General features: G+C 46.2%; 2 non-coding genes across 2 annotated transcripts; one reads left to right on the plus strand and one right to left on the minus strand.

The window, feature by feature from the left end:
* Positions 1-9,497: 9,497 nt before the first annotated feature.
* TRNAT-AGU (transfer RNA threonine (anticodon AGU)) lies at positions 9,498-9,571 on the minus strand. Its single transcript has one exon. It is a non-coding gene; the product is annotated as a tRNA-Thr (tRNA).
* A 10,141-nt stretch (positions 9,572-19,712) lies between these two features.
* Positions 19,713-19,786, plus strand: TRNAT-AGU (transfer RNA threonine (anticodon AGU)). Its single transcript has one exon. It is a non-coding gene; the product is annotated as a tRNA-Thr (tRNA).
* The last annotated feature ends 106 nt before the right edge of the window (positions 19,787-19,892 follow it).

Consider the following 19,892-nt stretch of genomic DNA (forward strand, 5'->3'; position numbering starts at 1 on the left):
GTTGTTAGTTTGTGTAGTTTGTGAGAGTTCTCTCGCGTAAGATGATTTATTGTTTTGTATATATTTTTTAGTTGCATCAAGTGTTGATGTGCTTTGTTAGTTGTATTGAAGTGTTGTATTATATCCCGTGTGCTGCAATATCACTAGAGTAAAGTTGTTTTGTTTTCTCACGTCTCTGATCTCTTCACTGTCTCTGCTTGCGTGCGGAACGAACCAACCTGCTGCCATTCCCGTCGCCGACTTCGCGCTGGCGACGCTTGAGTGGCAGCTTGTAACAAAACTGGCGTCCGCGAGACAGGACGTTCCGTACAAGAGTAAGACAGTGAGGGGTGAACGAGAAGCGTGCGGAAAGCGTGGTGATAGAGCCGCACAGTTGAAGCGGTTGCATCCTGCAATGATTGCGCTGTTTTTATAGTGGCATTATAGTGACAGTTGCAGTATGGAGTGTATAGATTTTGAAAAGTGGATCGCGTACGGTAAACAGTTAGACCTCGAGGCCGCCGAACTGAGACAATGGATTAAGGAGCAGCAGGAACTGGCGCAGGCCAGAGAAGAGCGGGCAAGGGCCCGGGAGAAAAGGGAAAAAGAAAGGGAGAGAGAGCACCAAGAAAAGGAGAGAGAGCGCCAAGAAAGGGCGAAAGAACGAGAAGCGTCAAGGGAAGAAAGGGAGAGAGAGCGCAAAGAAAGGACGAAAGAACGAGAAGCGGCAAAGGAAGTGGCAAGGGAAGCCGGAGAACGGGAAGTGCAGTTACTGCAATTAAAGATTCGCCTTAGTGAGGGTAGCAGGGTGAGCCGATCCAGCAGTGAGCACGGCGATGCGGGCGAGGAACTGTCAGTTGAGCGAGACACATGGTGTCAAGGGCTACTCACGGGTCTGCCTTGCGAGGCAAATGAAGCTGTTGCGCGGCTCGGTCAGCAGAACGCGAACAACTACAAGGTAGTTAAGGCAGATATGCTCCGGATGTTCGGAACTTCTGGCTGGACAAAAGAAGAGCAGCTCAGACAAGAGTCTGAAAGAGAGCGCGAAGCAGAAAGACAAGAGTCTGAAAGCAAGGCGCGTCGGAAAGCGTTGGACATTGAAGCGCGTCATGAAACGCCAGAACTAGAAATCGCGCTAGAAAAAGGCCCGCATATTCTCGAATGCATCCATATAAATGATGTAGAGAACGAGGCCTTGGCTGGTCTCGAGGTAGAAACAGTATCAAAAAACGGTCCTAGCGAGGATGAGGTGTGTGCCAGCAGCCTTAATGGACTCAGTAAGAAGCTGGAAACCATCCTCATGCCTCGAGAGGACGTCTCGAGATCGTCACATGCAGATAGGGTTAGCACAGTGGCTAAACACAGCGAGATCGCGACGCTTCAGGAGTGCAGCGATGCCATCGGAGAGGGCCCAGTTAATGGTTTCATCAGCATTAACAAAGATAATTTGGCCCGGCAGTCCGTCGTGACACCGAGTTCAAAATGTTTGAGCGTGGGGCAAAATATAGCACAAGCTCCAACGAGCTTCCCAACCACTCAGTTCCCGACGCGACATGATGATGGCATCGAGAGAAAGGGGGCAAGCAAACATCACCGGAAACAAAAGAAGCGGAAGCGCACTGCGCTGCGCAAGCCTAGGTCAGGCCCCACTCAGTCACAAGAAAGACGAGAGGGTAGGCCATTAGTCCGTTTCAAGGAACGTCAATGGTGGCGTTCAGGGAAGCACAAGCGGCGAGCCAGGTGTAGAGGGAGGAAACGAGGTACGCCACCCCAACGCAGCGTGCGGTTCAGTTCGACAAATTCGGGAAAGCGGCCTTTGCCGAAGGGTCAGAGTCGAAAGGGCAGAGTGGCTAAATACCGCATAGAGGAGAACACAAAAGAAAAATGGCACAGGCTTCCCCCCTGCTTCTCGTACCCCTTTCACATTACCGAAGAAAGCCGGCCGAAGTGCAGAATGAGGCGTGACGGCAAAACACAGCCTAACGTTCGTGTGTTTAGTAGCCTCAGGCTTGAGGGAAAACCGCCGGGACCGCGACCTCATCGTGTGCGATTCAAAAGAATCTAGTTGAGAAAAGGGGAACGGTCAGTTCTAGTAACTTTTGCACAGGCGTGTTAAATATTGTTACTCAGTTGTACGCCAAGATGTGTATTCAAGTCTTTTAAATTTTGGAAGTTACGTGATGCGGTGTAATTTTTTTAAAGGGAAATCGCCGAACCAAAGGCTGAAAAATATCATCGAAGTAATTTAATCATTGTGCGAAAATTTGCATACAGGTAAAAACCAAGAAAATGTGTTATTTTTCTAGTGTTCATAGGTTTAGTGTTATGTCGCATGCCTTCACTGTCATGTGGATATGGCGTGAATTGGCATTTAAGGAGGAAGATGTTAGCCTAAACCGAATGATTTCGTAAATTGATGAAGATTGGCGTGACCCAGCACAGTTGTCGTTGCGCGCATTGAGAATTGAGGGCTATGAGCATGTTGTTTTTTTTTCTCCTTCCGTCGGTTGCTTTCTGTTTAAATGTACGTATTTCATTGTATAAGAAGTGTATTTTGAGTTATTTTCTTTTTGCTTGGTGCATTGGTTGTTTTTACTTGCTGTAATGCACATTGAAGGATCGCACTACAGTTGAGGAGCGCACCTGTTCCGTTTTAATTCGTAGTATACATTCGTGCAGTGTATTCTGTATTGATGGCTGCCGTACACGGCTATTTCCTCTTCTTGTTTGTATTGCGCCTTGATATTGTTGCGTGTAACTGAAGCTGGTACTCTAACAATTTGTTTTTTTTTTGTTGTTACTTTGATGCACTCTGCCTAGTTATGTTGTGTATGAGAGGGACAGCCCTCATGTCTCCCTTGTTGGTGGTGTTTTGTTCCTTGTTGTCGGAAAAATTCCCCTCCGTGTGAACAAATGTTATAAATAACATTCTGAAAGTGGGGGGCAATGTCACCGACGGCTATTTTCGGCGACACCGCGTCACGGCAATTAACGGGCGCCGTACTCCCCGACTGACCGTGAGAAACGGCGGCCCATGAAAGGGAACCGATAAGTGCAAAATGGGGGTGCTCTCCTTAGAACGTCGCCGCCGACAGTTAATCCTTTTGTAACCGTGGCGACGTCTGCAAGGTCGTAGAAGGCCGCGGTATACCCCGTACAAGGATTAGACTACAAGACGCCTGGCTGAGAGCTAAGTGGTTGACCGTTCCCACGGAGAAAAGCGTGGGAAACGCTCTGGTGGCCAAGCCGTATGACAACAACCCGACAGGTTGTCGCTCTCGCTAGTTGCAGGCCCTCTCCCTATTGAAAAGGGGTGGGGTCAAAATATTTTTGGGGCGGAGTTTCCCCTCAATTAAACACGCATGATTGGACCCAGGTAGAGGTCTCTTGTCCCCAAGGAAGAGAGCGAGGAGACACGAGGGGGATTTAAGCGCAGGATTTTGCCTTGCTAGGCAGACTAGTCGCTGACCTAGATGGTGTAGAAACAGATCATCAAGCATCTCTTCTAGAAGTTTTTAGTGTGGCTCTGTATCGGCTGGCCACCTAAACTTAGCCGTTCGTCTATTTATGACGCGATATTAACGTCGGCAACGTAGACATCGGGACTTCGCCTCGAGTTAGCTCAACCTGCTCGAAGTCACCTGCAAGCACTAGCCTCCCGGAGCCACCAGCGTTGTAACACCGCCGACATCGCAGTCGTGCCAGAACTCTCTTCGACTTCTCGCTTCCGATCGTCGGGGACGCAACGCTGCCGGTCATCACACGTATGCCTTCACCTGTTTATATCTTCGAACTTTCTACTCCGTATTTCTATTGTTGTTAGTTTGTGTAGTTTGTGATAGTTCTCTCGCGTAAGCTGATTTATTGTTTTGTATATATTTTTTAGTTGCATCAAGTGTTGATGTGCTTTGTTAGTTGTATTGAAGTGTTGTATTATATACCGTGTGCTGCAATATCACTAGAGTAAAGTTGTTTTGTTTTCTCACGTCTCTGATCTCTTCACTGTCTCTGCTTGCGTGCGGAACAAACCAACCTGCTGCCATTCCCGTCGCCGACTTCGCGCTGGCGACGCTTGAGTGGCAGCTTGTAACAATACCCATGAGGAAAAACATATCATATGGCACTTCATGAAGCACTGCTGGCAGAAGATAACGTATTGTGTGAGAATTAATGACGAAACGTTTTTTCAGTGCTCGCTGAAGGACATCCCAAAACAGTATGGCATCTTTGCAGCTAACAAACAATGTTCAATCGTTTCCGGCACATCACATAGACGGCAGTTAACAGACGGAAGGAAAATACATTTTCTTTCTAACCATGTGTTTACCGCCAATGTTTCAGAGTGGACTGTATAGAAGAATGTCTTTGAATTCGGTGGAATGTACATTTTGCGCACTCGCTTCAACACATCGTGGCCTGGAAGATTGCAGTACAGTGAACGGTACAATGGAGGTGGGAAGAGTGTACTTAGTAGGTTCTTATACAGCACCTTGCGCGATACTGTGTACAGGTAGTCTACCGAAAAGCGAGCTTTAAGGAACTGAACTGCGAGGCAAACTTCCTGCATGAATCCCCACAAGCATGGGCGTTCGGAGAAGTGGGATGAAACAATTAAGTCTGGTAAGCAATCAACAAGTGTAACCTGCTAGAAGGATTACAGGATGGGAATTGTCTAGAGAAAAGAAGAATCGGGACACTATTTGCCATAGATAAATGTGTTTTAGTCCTAACGCACCCTCACAAACTGGTTTGAATATATTATAATGACGCTTGAGCTCAGAAGTCCAAGACCATATGAAATTAGTGAAAATCCGATGAAAGCGTTGTATGTAGAATCTTGCGCAATGAATAAGTTGCAATACATAGTAAAGCTTTGTTGCTAAGAACGTATTGCAAGCTTGAGCTCTCCCAAATATCGAAAGTCGATAGGGAACAAATGTCTGGGCCTGTCGTTCAAGCTTAGGGACCCGTTCCTTCCAGTAATGCGCACTGAATTTATATGCATGCAATGGTACACCAAGGTATGTTGGAGGAGTTCTTGTTCAATTAATCCCTGCAAAGTGGTTCGGTGTGCTACCCCACAAGCCCAACCACAGTCCTAAACTTTTAGAGGCATTTAAACGAGCTCCCAATATTACGCCAAACTTTTCAATAGTATATACCACATTTTCAACACTTAGTTTATCTGTGCAAAAGAATGCGACATCGTCTGCATAAGCCAATACTTTAACTTCACTGCCTAATATACTAAAGCCACGAATGCAACTCGACTGTATTATGCTTAAGCACAGTGGTTCTAGATAAAGTGCAAATAAAAGAGGTGACATCGGGCATCCCTGTTTTACAGAAGAGCGAATAGAAACTGGCTTGGAGAGTTGACCATTAACTATCAGACGAGTTGAGCATTCATTATAGCATAGTTTAACTCCTTTAAGAACAACTTTGCCAACATTAGCTTGTTCGAGAAGAGAAAAAGGAAGGAATGACGAACACGATCAAAAGCTTTTGCAAGGTCTACCTGTAGCATTGCAAGATGTTTTTGAGAACCATGACAGCATCGAAGCACTGTTCGAGCGACATGTATATTGGTTTGTATGGATCGACCTCTGATCCCACATGTCTGATGAGACCCAACGAGGATCGACATAGCAAATTGCAACCTATTTGCTAATACTTTTGCAAAAATTTTGTTGTCCACGTTTGACAGCGATATTGGTTTGTAGCCGTCCACGAAGCGAAGTTTTTTCTTGTCAGTTGTTTCCGGTATTAACACAGTGTGGCTTTTGCAAAAAGATTGTGGGAGTGTATCCTTGTCGTAACTCATCTGAAAAATATTCAGCAATATAGGAGCAAGTGTTTTCTTGTAAGCTTTGTAAAGTTCACCTGGGATGCCATCAGGGCCCGGTGTTTTCAATAAAGGCAAGTTGTCGATTGCTTGCTCGATTTCCTGTACAGTAATGGGCCCATTAATGACTGCACAATCATTGTCCTTCAAGAGGTTCACAAGAGAAACAAAACTAGCCTTGATGTGAGTGTCAAGATCATCAGAGAGATAGCTGAATAAGCTGTTATAGTACGTTTCGAACGCCAAAGTAATGTCTTCGTTGTCTTTTATGAGCACATTGTTAAAGTACAAGTCTGGAATAACTTTAGAAATCGCGTAGCGTTGCTCATCAAGTAAAGCTTGGCGTGTCGGTTGCTCAGAATTTAAAGTGCGCTGGTTCCGAGATCTAATACGTGCCCCTTGGTAGCGAGCAGCATCATATCTCTGTAGTTGTCACCTAATATTCTCAATGTCTTTGATGTATTTTCCCGGCATTTCGCATTCGATCTCATAAAGATTGCGAAGACCTTTAACAAGTATCTTTTCATCATTCTTTCTATAGAAAGACTTAACAGCCCTAATATATAAAGCTATAGCACGGACTTCTTGTTTAAAAAGCTCCCAAGCAGCGAAGATATGAAAACCAATCGAAAAAGATTGCTTTAATGCCATCTGGACGCGATTCATGAGTTCCTGATCACAGAGGAGCTTCGCACTCATTTTCCAAAGGGCCCACCGGGGATGGAATTGTTTGTGACGACTTTCACCAATTTGCGCTATGCCAATACAATGGTCTGAGAATGATACAGCTTCTGTGCTGCCGGACATTTTGCGAAATAGGAGTGATGAGGACACGTAAATCCGGTCAAGGCGAGCATGAGAACTGCCTTGTACTCTTGTATATGCTGTTTCCCGATTCGAGACCCCGATGTCAATTAGTCCTGCAGTATCTACAATACCGGATAAAAGCTCACCACTCCTATATCTCTTTCCAGACGAATTATAACGATCAATAGCTTCACATACGCAGTTAAAATCTCCCATACGTAACGTGCATCTGTCGACGTATATTAAATTACGCACTTTTTCAAATAACTCTAGTCGTTTCGGAACATCATTAAACGCATATAGATTTATAATTCTCCATGACACTCCATGCAACGAAAAATCACAGCATATATACCTGCCCTCTTCATCAACACTAGCGCAGAATGCTGAACAGGGTAGGCTCTTTCTCAGAAACAACCAACAGCCCGCAGATAAACCTTTAGCATGTGAGACGCACACAATAAACTGAGACAGAAAAGGCCGCAGGGCCTTCTCGGTCTCTTCCTTGCTCTCGATCTTTGTCTCTTGGATGGCGACAAAGTCGACACGCTTCCGATTGAGAAGTCTACGGAGCTGTGCTTGTTTCTGCGAAGGCCTAAGGCCGCGTACGTTCAAGGTGGCAAATATGAGTCGCTCATACTGCGCCATGGTGACTACCTTCCAATGCGCTTATCGTCCCACTTGATCAGTCCCAAGAGTTGGCGCTGAGGCTTCCCGTGAAATCCCCCCCAGGCCTCCTAGATCGGGATCGGTGACACTTCCCCTTTGGCATGGACTTTCAGCGACGGCGTGACTCCCTAGTCACTGACGCTGGGTCACTCCTTTTGCTTGAATCAGAGCTGGACGATGAGCGACGTTTCAGTATTGCTGCATCCGTAGAGATCTGCATATCATCTTCCGACACTGCACCCCAATGAAAAAGCTGCTTTGGAGCTGCAGCGCAAGCAGGGGATGAACTTTCTGCGGCATCCAGCCCAGGGTCTCTATTTTGTACAGGTGGTTCTTCGACATCTTTATGGGTCAGCGCAACAGCACTCTTCATTGGAACTCCTACTTGTGCTAGGGGTTGTACGGAGTCATTTTGGGTATGCTGCTTGCATGATTCACTTGGCTGTTTGCACGCAGAAGTTTCAACTGAGTCAATTGCGAGTGACTTTCTTTCCTCTTCTGGATTCCTTGTGGTAGAGACTGCAGCCTATGACATTGACGGAGTGTCTCCCGTTGCGTCCATAACCTCGGTGGCATCCACAATATGCTCTTGTAGGTTATCATCTGGCTGTTTTGTGCGCTGTCGCAGCTTGTTGGCGTATGTCATAGCACAATCTTCGGCTGAAAGACCGAAGCGTCGACAGTTGTCACAGCGAGGGGTCCTGCAGTTTCGACGGATGTGTCCAACCGAAGGCAAAGTGGTGGGTGGCCAGGTATTAGGACGAGGCTTTGCACTCCGCAGACAACAATAATATGAGGAATATCGGCAATGCAAACTCCATCAGCAAGGTAGAAAACAACATCCCCATTTAGCGTCCGCATTTGTTGAATGTCCGCTACTTTCCAGCTTTCTTGTGATATTGCCTTGACCTTCCCAAAAGCTTGCAGTGCCTCGCACACATAGGCGTCCTCCAAGCGCTCAGGAAGCCACATATGCTTCAACTTCACTTCCGTGGGCTCCGGGTCTATAATGAGGCATCGACGACTTTTGACGAAAACTTCGCCTCTTGTGACCAACTTTGTTTTCGTCAGCGTTGACTTTTATGTGACCATTTAAACATGAGACAATTGAAATTGACCTATGGAGCTTATTTCTTTCAAGTCAATGATGTACCGAAGAGCATCCCTAAAATCTTGAACCCGGTAAGGGCGACCATCTAAGTCCGCATGTAGAAAAACAGAGTCCAACACAAGCTTACCGGTGGAAAGGCGAGGAAGTACAACACGGTAGTCATTGCCGCTGGCTGAAGCCTGAGCAGCACCTCGGCCCATGGCCGGTAAATCCTTCGAAGCGGAGAACATGAAAAACACGTCCGTTCAGAACGTCATCTTCGTCTTTTCCACAGCATATTGTTCAGGCAGTGACACCATTAGAAGTATTTCGAAATACACTTCAAAAAAAAACGACTAGAGTGAAGTTTGTCTTGACTCTCGAGGCACCGGTAAAATTCGAACTCACGATCTCCTGCTTACTAGACAGGTGCATTAACGAACTGAGGCACGGCGCCTGCGCAGCGTCTTTTTCAGGCAGTGATACCATTAGAAGCATTTTAAATTATACTTCAAAAACGAAAAACCAGAGAGACGTTTGTATTGACTCTCGAGGCACCGGTGAAATTCGAACTCATGATTTCCTGTTTACTAGACAGGCGCTTCAACCAACAAAGCCATGAGTACCTGCGCAGCGTCTTGTTCAGGCAGTGACACCATTAGAAGTATTTTAAATTATACTTAAAAAACTAGAGATAAATTTGTCTAGACTCTCGAGGCACCGGGGAGATTCGAACTTACAATCTCAAGTTTACTAGACAAGCGTTTTAACCAACTAAGCCACGGCGCTTTTTTTATTGCCTGTCTTTGGCTCACGTAAACAATACACATACTAACAGATAATTACACAACACAATCCAAAACACTGCAAAAACCGTGGCTCAAATGATGTGGCCACGCATCTGTTAAAATGTTTTTATCGTCGATAGTAATTCGACGCGTGGCAACCACTCTGGGGTGAATTCCTGCAACTTTTGTTCATTCCTGATCTTCCTGCAACTTCTGGCGCCTGCGCAGCTTTTTTTTCAGGAAGTGACACCATTAAAAGCATTTTAAATTATACTTCAAAATCAAAAAAAAGTTAAAGAGACGTTAGTCTTGACTCTCGAGGCACCGGTGAGATTCGAACTCACGATCTCCTGTTTACTAGACAGGCGCTTTAACCAACTAAGCCACGGCGCGTGTTTTTTTTTATTGCCTTCTTGACTACAGGTCAAGCTAATATGACAATCAGCATCACACGTGTTTCATGCGTGATAACGCGTCAAACAAAGATATTACATATTCAACACAGTCGGTAGTCTTATACACATCTCGCACTTTTATAACAGCTTCCACGAAACACTCATTAACGGTTAGAACCCTCACATCACAGTGTCTGTACGATAGCATACTACGCCAAACCGAATACAGACCAAGTAAAAATATAACATCCAAACTTTGCACATAACTATCACAAGGCCAAAAACGAATTCAATATGAAATAAGAGGTAAATCTTTTTTTAAAACCCTCTGTAAAATGTCCCAAAACAAAAAATAGCGTTCTTACAATCAATAAACACATGTTCAATGGTCTCAGGTTTGTTACACAGGAGACAGCTGCTTCCCCATGGTACATACATCCCTGACTCTTCAAGCCACGTTTTTACTGGCAAGGTTCCCGTATGAAGTTTAAAAAAGGTTTTCTCAATTGTTGGTATACACATGTTTTTCATTCGCTTTAGTACGTCATGACCATATGATTTTTTATACCTTCAAAGTACAGGGGCACAGGAAAAATATTCTGTATTAGGTCTTTCATAAGGCGCTTTCTTTTCACATTAGTGAGGTTCTCTATCGAAAACCTCGCCCTTAAGAAACGATATGAGAACACAACTTCGCGCAAGAACGGTGACAAGGTGTGTCGTTCTCGCCTGTCTGAAGATACAAAGAAGTCAGGCATGTGGTGTAACAGCGTTGTTTGAAATAAAGAACGTAAAAGCGAGTCTCTCTGGTCTCTAATGAGCAGGAAACGTGATATTACTTGGCTAAGAAACAGATGGCACAGAGACAGCCCTCCTTGCTTAACTCGCCGAAACAAGTTCGTTCAAGATGTTCTCTCCCACGTACAACTCCAGATGAACGTGGCGAATATCCTGTGAACTTTGTGAATGATTTTACGCTTACAACTAAGTACTTGCAAAAGGTACATAATTTTAGCAGCCAGAAACACATTGTATCCAGCTGACCGAGAGAAAATTGATAAGCCACGACCACCCGCCCCATCCTTCGTCGGTCGCGCGCAGTTCTTCAGCCTTTCTAAGCCAAAACGCTTCACTGTCTTGATACCTGTCCAATGGTACCCCTAGGTAACGACTAGGCGTCGTGAGCCACTGAATATTTCCGAAGGCACTGGGCGTAAGGTCCCAATTACCATGCCATAAACAAATGCTATTCTCTTTGTTCATTAAAGTTCCACTCGTGTCACAAAACCTTTGAGTGATTTTTAATAACGAAGTGACACTCTCTCTATCAACTGCAAAAAAAGCGATATCGTCGGCGTATGCCAAAACACGCACTTCACATGACTGCCACCTGAAACCATTAATCCCTGCATGGTGAATCACTTTCTGACACAATGGTTCCAAAAATAGAGCGAAGAGCAAAGGACTTAAAGGACACCCCTGGCGCACGGAGGAAAGTACTTGTATGCGCTGTGAGAGTTCTCTATTTACAATTAAATTGGTGGTTGAACTTTTGTATGCCAATCTAATACCTTTACATATGATCGCACCAAGACCAACGTACTCAGCTAGCATGAAGAGTATATTGTGTGGAACCATGTCGAAAGCCTTGGCTAGATCAATTTGCAACATAGCTACTTTTAAAAGCGCAGCGTCACAATACTCCAAAATGCTCCTGGCAACATGAATATTCGTGAATATAGTCCTACGCTTGATGCTGCAAGTCTGGTGTGACCCGACCAAGTTGTCTATAACTCCGTGCAACCTCCTAGCCAGAACTTTTATAAACACCTTATAATCTACGTTTGTTAGCGTGATTGGCCTGTATCCTGTCACTTCGCGTAAAACATGTTGCTCTTTCCCTATAGGAATCAGCACGGTGTGTGCTCGATTAAACGAAGGAGGCAGAGTTCCGCGATCTAAAGACTCTGAAAAAACCTCATGCAATGCGGTGGCCATAGCCTCCTTGAACGCCTTGTAGGCGGCATTAATGCCATCTGGACCAGGTGATTTGCCCGTGCCAAGATCATCGATAGCCTTCTCAATTTCCCCTATACTATTAGACATTTCCAATAAATTTGTGTCCTCAGCATTGTGTCGGCATTTATATCAAGAACTCATCTACGAAACCCGGCTCCTTTGTTTCGCGATAAGCAAACAAGTCCTGATAATAGTTTTCAAAAGCTTTCATAATATCTTTATGTTCTTTCAATATTTTACCATTCCATTCTATCTCTAGTATGTCGTGGGCTCGCGCATATGCCTTTTCATTTGACAAGGCTCGCTTTGTCGGGGCTTCACCCACGAGGAATCTCTCAGCTCTTGCTCGTAAGATTGCGCCTTTATATTTATCTTCTTCAAGACATTCAATATTGATTTTGACAACCTGCAGTTGATGTGTGAATAAGCCCGGGTTTTCTGCTTCAGTACTCACCAAATCATTTAGCTCTGCCCGTAGCTCACGTTCCTGTTTTCGAGCTTGATACTGCATGTAGCAACCACACTCTATTGCGTTCATTTTTATCTTTTGCTTAAATAATTCCCATCTTTCCGTGGCACTCCTTTCTGCGTTTTTGAAAAAATTCTCGATTTCCTTCTTTGTCTTATCTACAAACCCTTCGTGCGTAATTATCTTAGTATTCAGTTTCCATGTTGCCCATACAACCTTCTTTTTGCACTTTCTACCTATCTCAAACGAAACTAAGCAATGATCACTAAAGGAAACAGCATAAACGTCATAGTTCTGGCATAAAGTTACTATCTCAGAACAAACATATGCTCGAACTAGTCGTGCGTGACTCGAACCTTGAAAAGGTGTGAAGTGTTGGTGACTGCCACTCATCGCAAACAGAGCTACGTCATGTAAAAAGTACTTATTAAGGCTTTCTCTAAGCAAACCAACGCTTTCATCACCTAATTTAGCAGTATACGTGCAATATTCTTGGGTCAGAACACAATTGAAGTCACCCAACAGAATCACACATTTCTGACATTCAAAGTACGCTTGCATTTCCCGAAAAACAAACATCTCTCTCTCGAATTTATAGGTGCGTATACACAGATAACTCTGAATTTAGTGGTCCCCTAACAAAAGTCACACAAAACAAATCGCCCATGTAGGCAACTTTTGACCTCTTCCACTACAATACCAAGAGAGTTCTTGACAAAAATAATACATCTGGCTGATGCTCCCACTGCATAGCTCACACACGCATTGTACCGCAATGAAAATCCTGCTACCAAGCTATTAGTCGCGTCCTCAGTACTAACTTTAGTCTCCCTGACCGCGAGCAAGTCAAGGTCTTTTTCTTGTATAAAGCGTTTTGAACTGGTACATTTTGCGACGCGTTCCTAGACCACGTATATTCAGCGTACCAATGCGTAAAGGCGCAGTCATGCTAGCCATGTTGATAACAAAGATGAAAACTACAATGCTGCGCTTACCGTGTCTCGTATACCGTGCAGTGGGAAAACCGGGGTCTTACGCGTCTCGATCCTGTCCCCGAACCGGCGACGATGACGCCGCCCGGGTTTCGAGGGCATATTTTTTACTCTTGTATCAGGTATCAGGAACTCGTATCGGGTAAAATGGTCATTGCAGCACAATCTAGGACCATCGCAAGAGAATGTCCGCCATTTCATTTATATATATGTCTCGAAGACCGGGCACCCACACCAGTCGCACTTTACTCAAGTGTTTTGGGATTAAAGAAGCGAAAGCTTTCCAACGGGAATACTCGCATGAACAATCTGAGGCTATAGATCTACATATGAACAGTCACTCAGTAACAGTAATTACAGCCGAATCATTTATCGAAAGTTTTGTAAAGAGCAAAATAATTGCTGAAAGCTCTGTTTCAACTGTAGGAGTGTAATGCGAAAGTCATTATGAGAATGATCAACACAATGTCCCTGAGAAGATGCCTGCCCCCGCTTTCTTTTCAGACCTTGATGCATCCGTAGCAATACCATTGCCAATTTCCAAATGAAGTAAATTTTCTTCTAATAAGCCTTTTAGATATATGTTAGGTAGAAGTTTGGCATTAGAAAGGAGTGTATCATCGAATTCGGTTTTGTTTTTTGCTAATGAGTCATATGAAACAATGTTGTGTATGTTAGCGTTTAAAGGTTCTAGCTGCTCCTTAACAAACAAGATTTGAGGTCTATGTACTACCTTCCCTTTACAAAAGCTTGTTTTTCAGCACGTAATTACTGTAGCAGATACCCAATTCAGGCGTAATTCTTCATCGTCATCAGCAACTGCATGAAAAAAAAATCACACAAAATTTGATGCAAGTGTTCCGCGGACACCACGGTTCTCCGAAGAATGACGGATCATTGATCGATGATCGATGATTGATGGTAAGATGGCATGGGGGATGCCTGCCTGTTCTTCATCATCATCATTAGCCTGGCTGCGCCCACTATCCGATAAGTCTGATAAGCACGAATTTCACAGTTAATGGAAGTGCACGAGCAGAAGGAAAACTATGCCCAAGCGATGCTTTAGCCGCTGAGAAAGTGGGCCAAGGGAAGAAAGCCTAACACGTACATTATGAGATGGTTACAATATTTCGCCTCTTCATCGATACTGACGTTTCGACCGCATTTTATTACAAATCATAGTTTAGCCATCATTGCTGTAGTACACGAAAAGTCCAAGTTACCTCGAATATGCAAATGGTGTTTTGTCTCCTTCTTCTAACGAGTCATGAAGACGTGTACGGCCACTACGAGGCGTATGACCTCGCCCTCTGCATTTCTCGCGTTGTTTAAGCACCTATGCACTTGAGCAAATACAGTGGTTCAGCGCGTGTGTTTTAAGAAGCACCTTTTATCTGATGTATTCTGCAAAGGTTCGCATTTATTAACGTACCTGTATACACGGTGTATTAAACAACTTAACTAAAAAACACAACGCACGTGTAACGAGAAGTGCGAAAAAGTGGACCTTTATGCTTCCGTTGCTGTGACGCAACCGACTACTCAATGCATGCGATGAGCGCAACTTCCTGAAATGCCTGGATGCAGAAGAGCAAAGGAAAAAAGAGGCTCAGAATCATGGCCGTATAAAATCTCCTGAGAGCTCGATTGTGTGAACAATACACTATGTAATGTACCATGCACCCTCTCTTTTCACATGGGAACGCTCACAATTTTCGGCAGGTGCTAAAGGTTAATGCCGTCCCATCTCCTTTGAAAGAAAATTTTATTCGTTTTTAGTAAAGAGTAGTATTGAAAAGGTTGGTAATCAACTTTTACTTTATAAGTACAAAAGTTTCTTAATATTGTGACGGGGCGAGGTCTAGGCTTATAAGATAGCGTCCATCGAGAGTCGGCAGCCGAACAAGATGTATGAGTTGCTTCTCGCGCAAGCGCCTAACGCACAGGCGTCTTCTTCATCTTCAAAAAGTGCCACGCTTGCTCCTGTCGTTGATGCACCGCAACATCACTCCCCTGTGGCGGAAGCGCCGTCACGGCGCTTAGTTCGGCGGTGACGAACGAGGAGGGTGATACGGCTTGAGTCTGGAAACGTGTACAACGTCTGTCTGGAGTGAGGGGGTCGAAGAGGCATTGTTTAGTGGTGCGATCTCGTACCTCACGTCACTAAGTTGTCGTAACACTTTGTAAGGGCCATGGTAGTGTGATAGTAGCTTCTCTGATAAGCCGATTTGCCGGTATGGTGTCCAGAGAAGTACCAGAGACCCCGGCGAGAAGTGCACGCTTTCATGGCGACTGTCATTGCGGTATTTTTGCTGCGCTTGCGACAAGTGCAGCTGATCATGGGCAAGCTGTCGGGCTGCATGGGCTCGAGAAACGACACCGCTGGAGTACTCAGTAGACAAGGGGGCAGCCGAAGGAAGGAGCGTGTCAAATGGTAATGCTGAATGTCGGCCAAATAGCAAATAAAACGGCGAAAAACTAGCTGTGTCATGCCGTGAAAAATTGTACGCGAACGTGACAAAGTCCCAGTCATGGTGATCTGGCGAAACGTACATTGACAGCATCTGCGTCAGCGTTCGATTCAGGCGCTCGGTCTTGCATTTGTCTGTGGATGATAAGCGGTGGTAAGCTTATGCTCAGTGGTGCAGGCGCGGAGAATGTCATCCACAACACGCGAAAGAAAGTACCGTCCTCGATCAGTAAGCAGCTGCCGCAGAGCGCCGTGATGAAGAATGACTTCCTATAAGAGAAAGTCAGCGACGTCAGAGGAACAGCTTGTCGGCAGTGCTTTAGTGATGGCAAAGCGTGTGGCGTAGTCTGTGGCGACTGCAACCCATTTATTTGCGGAGGTGGACGTAGGAAACGGGCCCAACAGATCAAGGCCAACACGACAGAATGGTTCCTTTGGTATGTCAATGGGCTGTAGGAGGCGAGACGGTAGCACAGAGGGGCGCTTGCGGCGTTGGTAGCGGTCCCAAGCAGTGAGGTAGCGAACCACAGAACCATACAGTCCGTGCCAGAAAAAGCGACGTCGCACACGATCGTAGGTACGAGAGACGCCTAGGTGACCGGCTGTAGGTACGTCATGTATTTGTTCGAGAACGCTGGTACGCAGCTGATGGGGAAGCACGAGTACTAATTCCGGGCCATCAGCGTTGAAGCTGCGACGGTACAGAGTGTTGTCGTGCAGTTCGAACAGGCGAACGGAAGGGTCTGTTGGAGCAGAGGTCAGACGTTCGATGATGGAGAGTAAGGACGGGTCACGTCGTTGTTCGGTGGAGATATCACCCAAAGCGTGGATGGAGAGAACGCAGGGGTCTGAATCAAGGTTTGTCAAGTCGGGCGTTTCAACCGGATAACGTGACAAACAGTCTGCGTCTGTGTGCAGGCGTCCCGACTTGAAGTTGACCACGAACGAGTATTCTTGCAGACGAAGCGCCCAGCGACTGAGACATCCAGATGGGTCCTTTAGCGATGACAGCCAGCAAAGAGCGTGATGGTCCGTAACAACGGAAAAAGTTCGGCCATACAGGTAAGGCCTGAATTTCGCCACGGCCCACACTAAAGCTAGGCATTCACGCTCAGTGATGGAGAACTTCCGTTTGGAAGGTGAAAGAAGACGACTTGCATAAGCAATGATAAGCTACGGAGGCTGGCATGGAGCTACGGAGGCTGGCAGCTTGCGCTGCAGGGAGGTCAGGAGCAATCATCTTGTTAATGTCATCTGCAGGCAGAGTGTAATTGTTGCCAAGAGAGGGGGATGTAGTATCGGTGTCCAAACCAGTAACGTTGCAGCTGTCAAGTGGAGATAGGGTGGCCAAAGACATGTCTTGTGAAATAACTTGAGTCAAGAAACTCACGTTGAGTAGTGGTATAACCACTGTATTATTAGCGATGGCGACAACAGTGTGAGCAAGGCCGACGTCTCGGGCCATCAGTACGTCGACTATAGGAGTGACGAGGTAGTCACCATCGGAAACATGACGTGAGCACTACAAAGTGACATATGTAGCAGCTTGCGAAGGCAAGCGAACGTGGTGACGAGAGCATAAACGGGGTAAATAGTCAGCTGGAAAATCGGCAAACTGTGGCAGTTCAAGCTGAAGAGCACCAGTGGCACAATAAATGAGCGCAGAATGACGTGACAGGAAGTCCAAACCAAGTATTAGGTCATGAGAACACATTTCAATGACGGCAAACTGAACTAATGTAGGATCACCTGCAATGAACACTCGGGCCGTGCACATCCTTTGAACATCAGGGGTCCTCCCATCAGCGACACGAAGTGTGTGGGAAGCGACAGGCGTGAGCACTTTATGTAGGCGTTGGCGAAGGTTCGCGCTCATTACAGAATTGTGCGCTCCAGTATCTATAAGGGCAGAAATAGCCACACCGTCAATGTCAACGTATAACAAACTTTGTCTCGTCGGAAGCGTCAAGAGAGGATTTGTGGAGGGAGTGGACAATGCAACGTCACCTCCGGGCGCTGCACCGTTTAGTTTTCCGGGTAGGCAGGAGCGCGGTTGAATGGAACGATGGCCTGTGAGTCTGCGGTGAGCGAGACGACTGGCGACGTCCTGGAGGCGAGCGCGACTGACGACCATGCGGTGACGGAGATCGGCTGTTGAACCTTCTGTAGTTGTTTGGCGGAGAAGGCTGCGCGGTAGATGCGAAGCGGGTGCTGTCCTGTCGGTAGTAAGGTTGAGATGAAGTCCGAGGTGGCGAGGACCAGAGGTGATTGCAGTAACGAACGACATGACCGATACGGTGGCATTGAAAACAAATTGGTCGATTGTCGATGGTTCTCCGCGCAGCAGGGTCACGAGATCGGGCCGTAAACTGCTGCTCGTGATAGGACGAGGGTGGACGCCATGGAGCTCGCTGCGGGCTGGGCAAAGCGCACACCGAGGGAACACCTATGCTGGCGAGTTCTTGGCGGATGATGGCTTGAACCATAATAGCAGTGAGTGGGGTCGTGTCACTTGCAGCGGTGTGAGCCGGAGCAGAGGCAATGGCTTCAAGTTCGCGCCCTACAATTCGGGTCACCTGATCCGATGAATCTAGAGGTGGCGGCTGTGTTCTTGCACGGTCTTCGCAAGACGACGTTGCAGCCGTATTCGAAAGGTGGGTAAACACGCTGTTAATCCGCTGGCTCTTCGCTTGCTCAAAGCACCGACATTCTTTTATAATGGCGTCCACTGTAGAAAAAGTTTTGCAGTTGAGAAGGTGGAATGCGTCATCCCCTTAAGAATATGTCCGACCTTGTCAGCCTCCGGCATCTCGGCATTGGCTTTGCGACACAACGATAACACATCTTCTATATAGGAGACCTAAGACTCGGTCGAGGTCTGCGCCCGAGACGCAAGCATTTTGTTCGCGGCCATTTTTCTTCCAATCGGCCTTCCGAACAGGTCCAACATTTTCTCCCTGCACACTGCCCAACTCCCAAGTTCTGTTTCATGGTTCTCATACCATGATTTGGCGGTTCCCCTAAGATAGAATAACAGGTTCGCCAGCATAAGAGTCGGGCCCCATCGGTATCGAGTACTCACACGTTCGTACTCTGCTAGCCAATCTTCGACGTCAAACTTCATCTGGATCGACGGAACCGCTGAACGTACCAGGATCCCGCGGTGGTTCGAGCACAAAGGTTGTGGTCGCAGAAGGAGATGAAGTTACCGCATCATTTCCGGCCGCAGGAACGCCAGGAGCAGATGCGGACGCCGTACTTTCCGTCATCGTTGTGGAATGACCCTTCAAACGACGGCCGCTGCGAAGTTCCGTTGCGAGGCGGTTACCCAGCACGTCCACCAAATGTGACGGGGCGAGGTCTAGGCTTATAGGATAGCGTCCACCGAGAGTCGGCAGCCGAACAAGATGTCTGAGTTGCCTCTCGCGCAAGCGCCTAACGCACAGGTGTCTTCTTCATCTTCGCAAAGCGCCACGCTTGCTCCTGTCGTTGATGCACCGTAATAATATCTGCACTTTCAGGTGACGTTACCGTGCCTAGAATTCATATCTGCAATTGTTGTCTTGTATTTCTCAATTTGTTTACACATTCAAGTTATTTCTGCGAAACAGCTCTGAGGAAGCTCATGTGGCTGCCTTTCTATCAAAACTTAAAACTGCCCTTCCAACTTTTTCACTCTATCATGAGATTTGTATGTTTTCTTTGACCGTTAATATTGCGTAAAAGCATAAATTTACCGCACTGCCATTCTTTTGTTCTAAAACGGTTAAAAAAGGTAAACGAAAAATGAGTGAGAACTACCACTTGTGTGCTATTATTAAGAAAAGCTGTAGGGCCCAGAACACTTCCCTATATATAGCAGCTGTTACAAGAAACATTCGATTGCGGAACCAACTCGAGAAATACAAGATGTGCTATAGGCACATATTTGTGAGCCAAAAACGTAGTGATAATTTAACCCTTGCGCAGAACAGTAACGTCGTTGGCTGATGAAACAGTTAAGATGCAATCGTCCGTTTCGCATATACCGACCACTTATTCGAGCCTTCAAGCACGTTCCCCATTTCTACGTGACCGAAGTAACACGTTACTCTCCGTACTACGACCAGCACAGATATTATTCAACGCACGCACAAACGGCGGGTGCTCCCGATCGATACGAAAACTCAAACGGCTTGAGCTCACCGGCGCCGTGGCTTAGTTGGTTAAAGCGCCTGTCTAGTAAACAGGAGATTGTGAGTTCGAATCTCACCGGTGCCTCGAGAGTCAACACTAACGTCTCTCTAGTAAATGTTTTATTCTTGAAGTATAATTTAAAATACTTCGAATGGTATCACTGCCTGAACAAGACGCTGCGCCGGCGCCG

Source organism: Rhipicephalus microplus, unplaced genomic scaffold, assembly GCF_043290135.1.
Source record: "Rhipicephalus microplus isolate Deutch F79 unplaced genomic scaffold, USDA_Rmic scaffold_62, whole genome shotgun sequence".
NCBI lineage: Eukaryota > Metazoa > Arthropoda > Arachnida > Ixodida > Ixodidae > Rhipicephalus > Rhipicephalus microplus.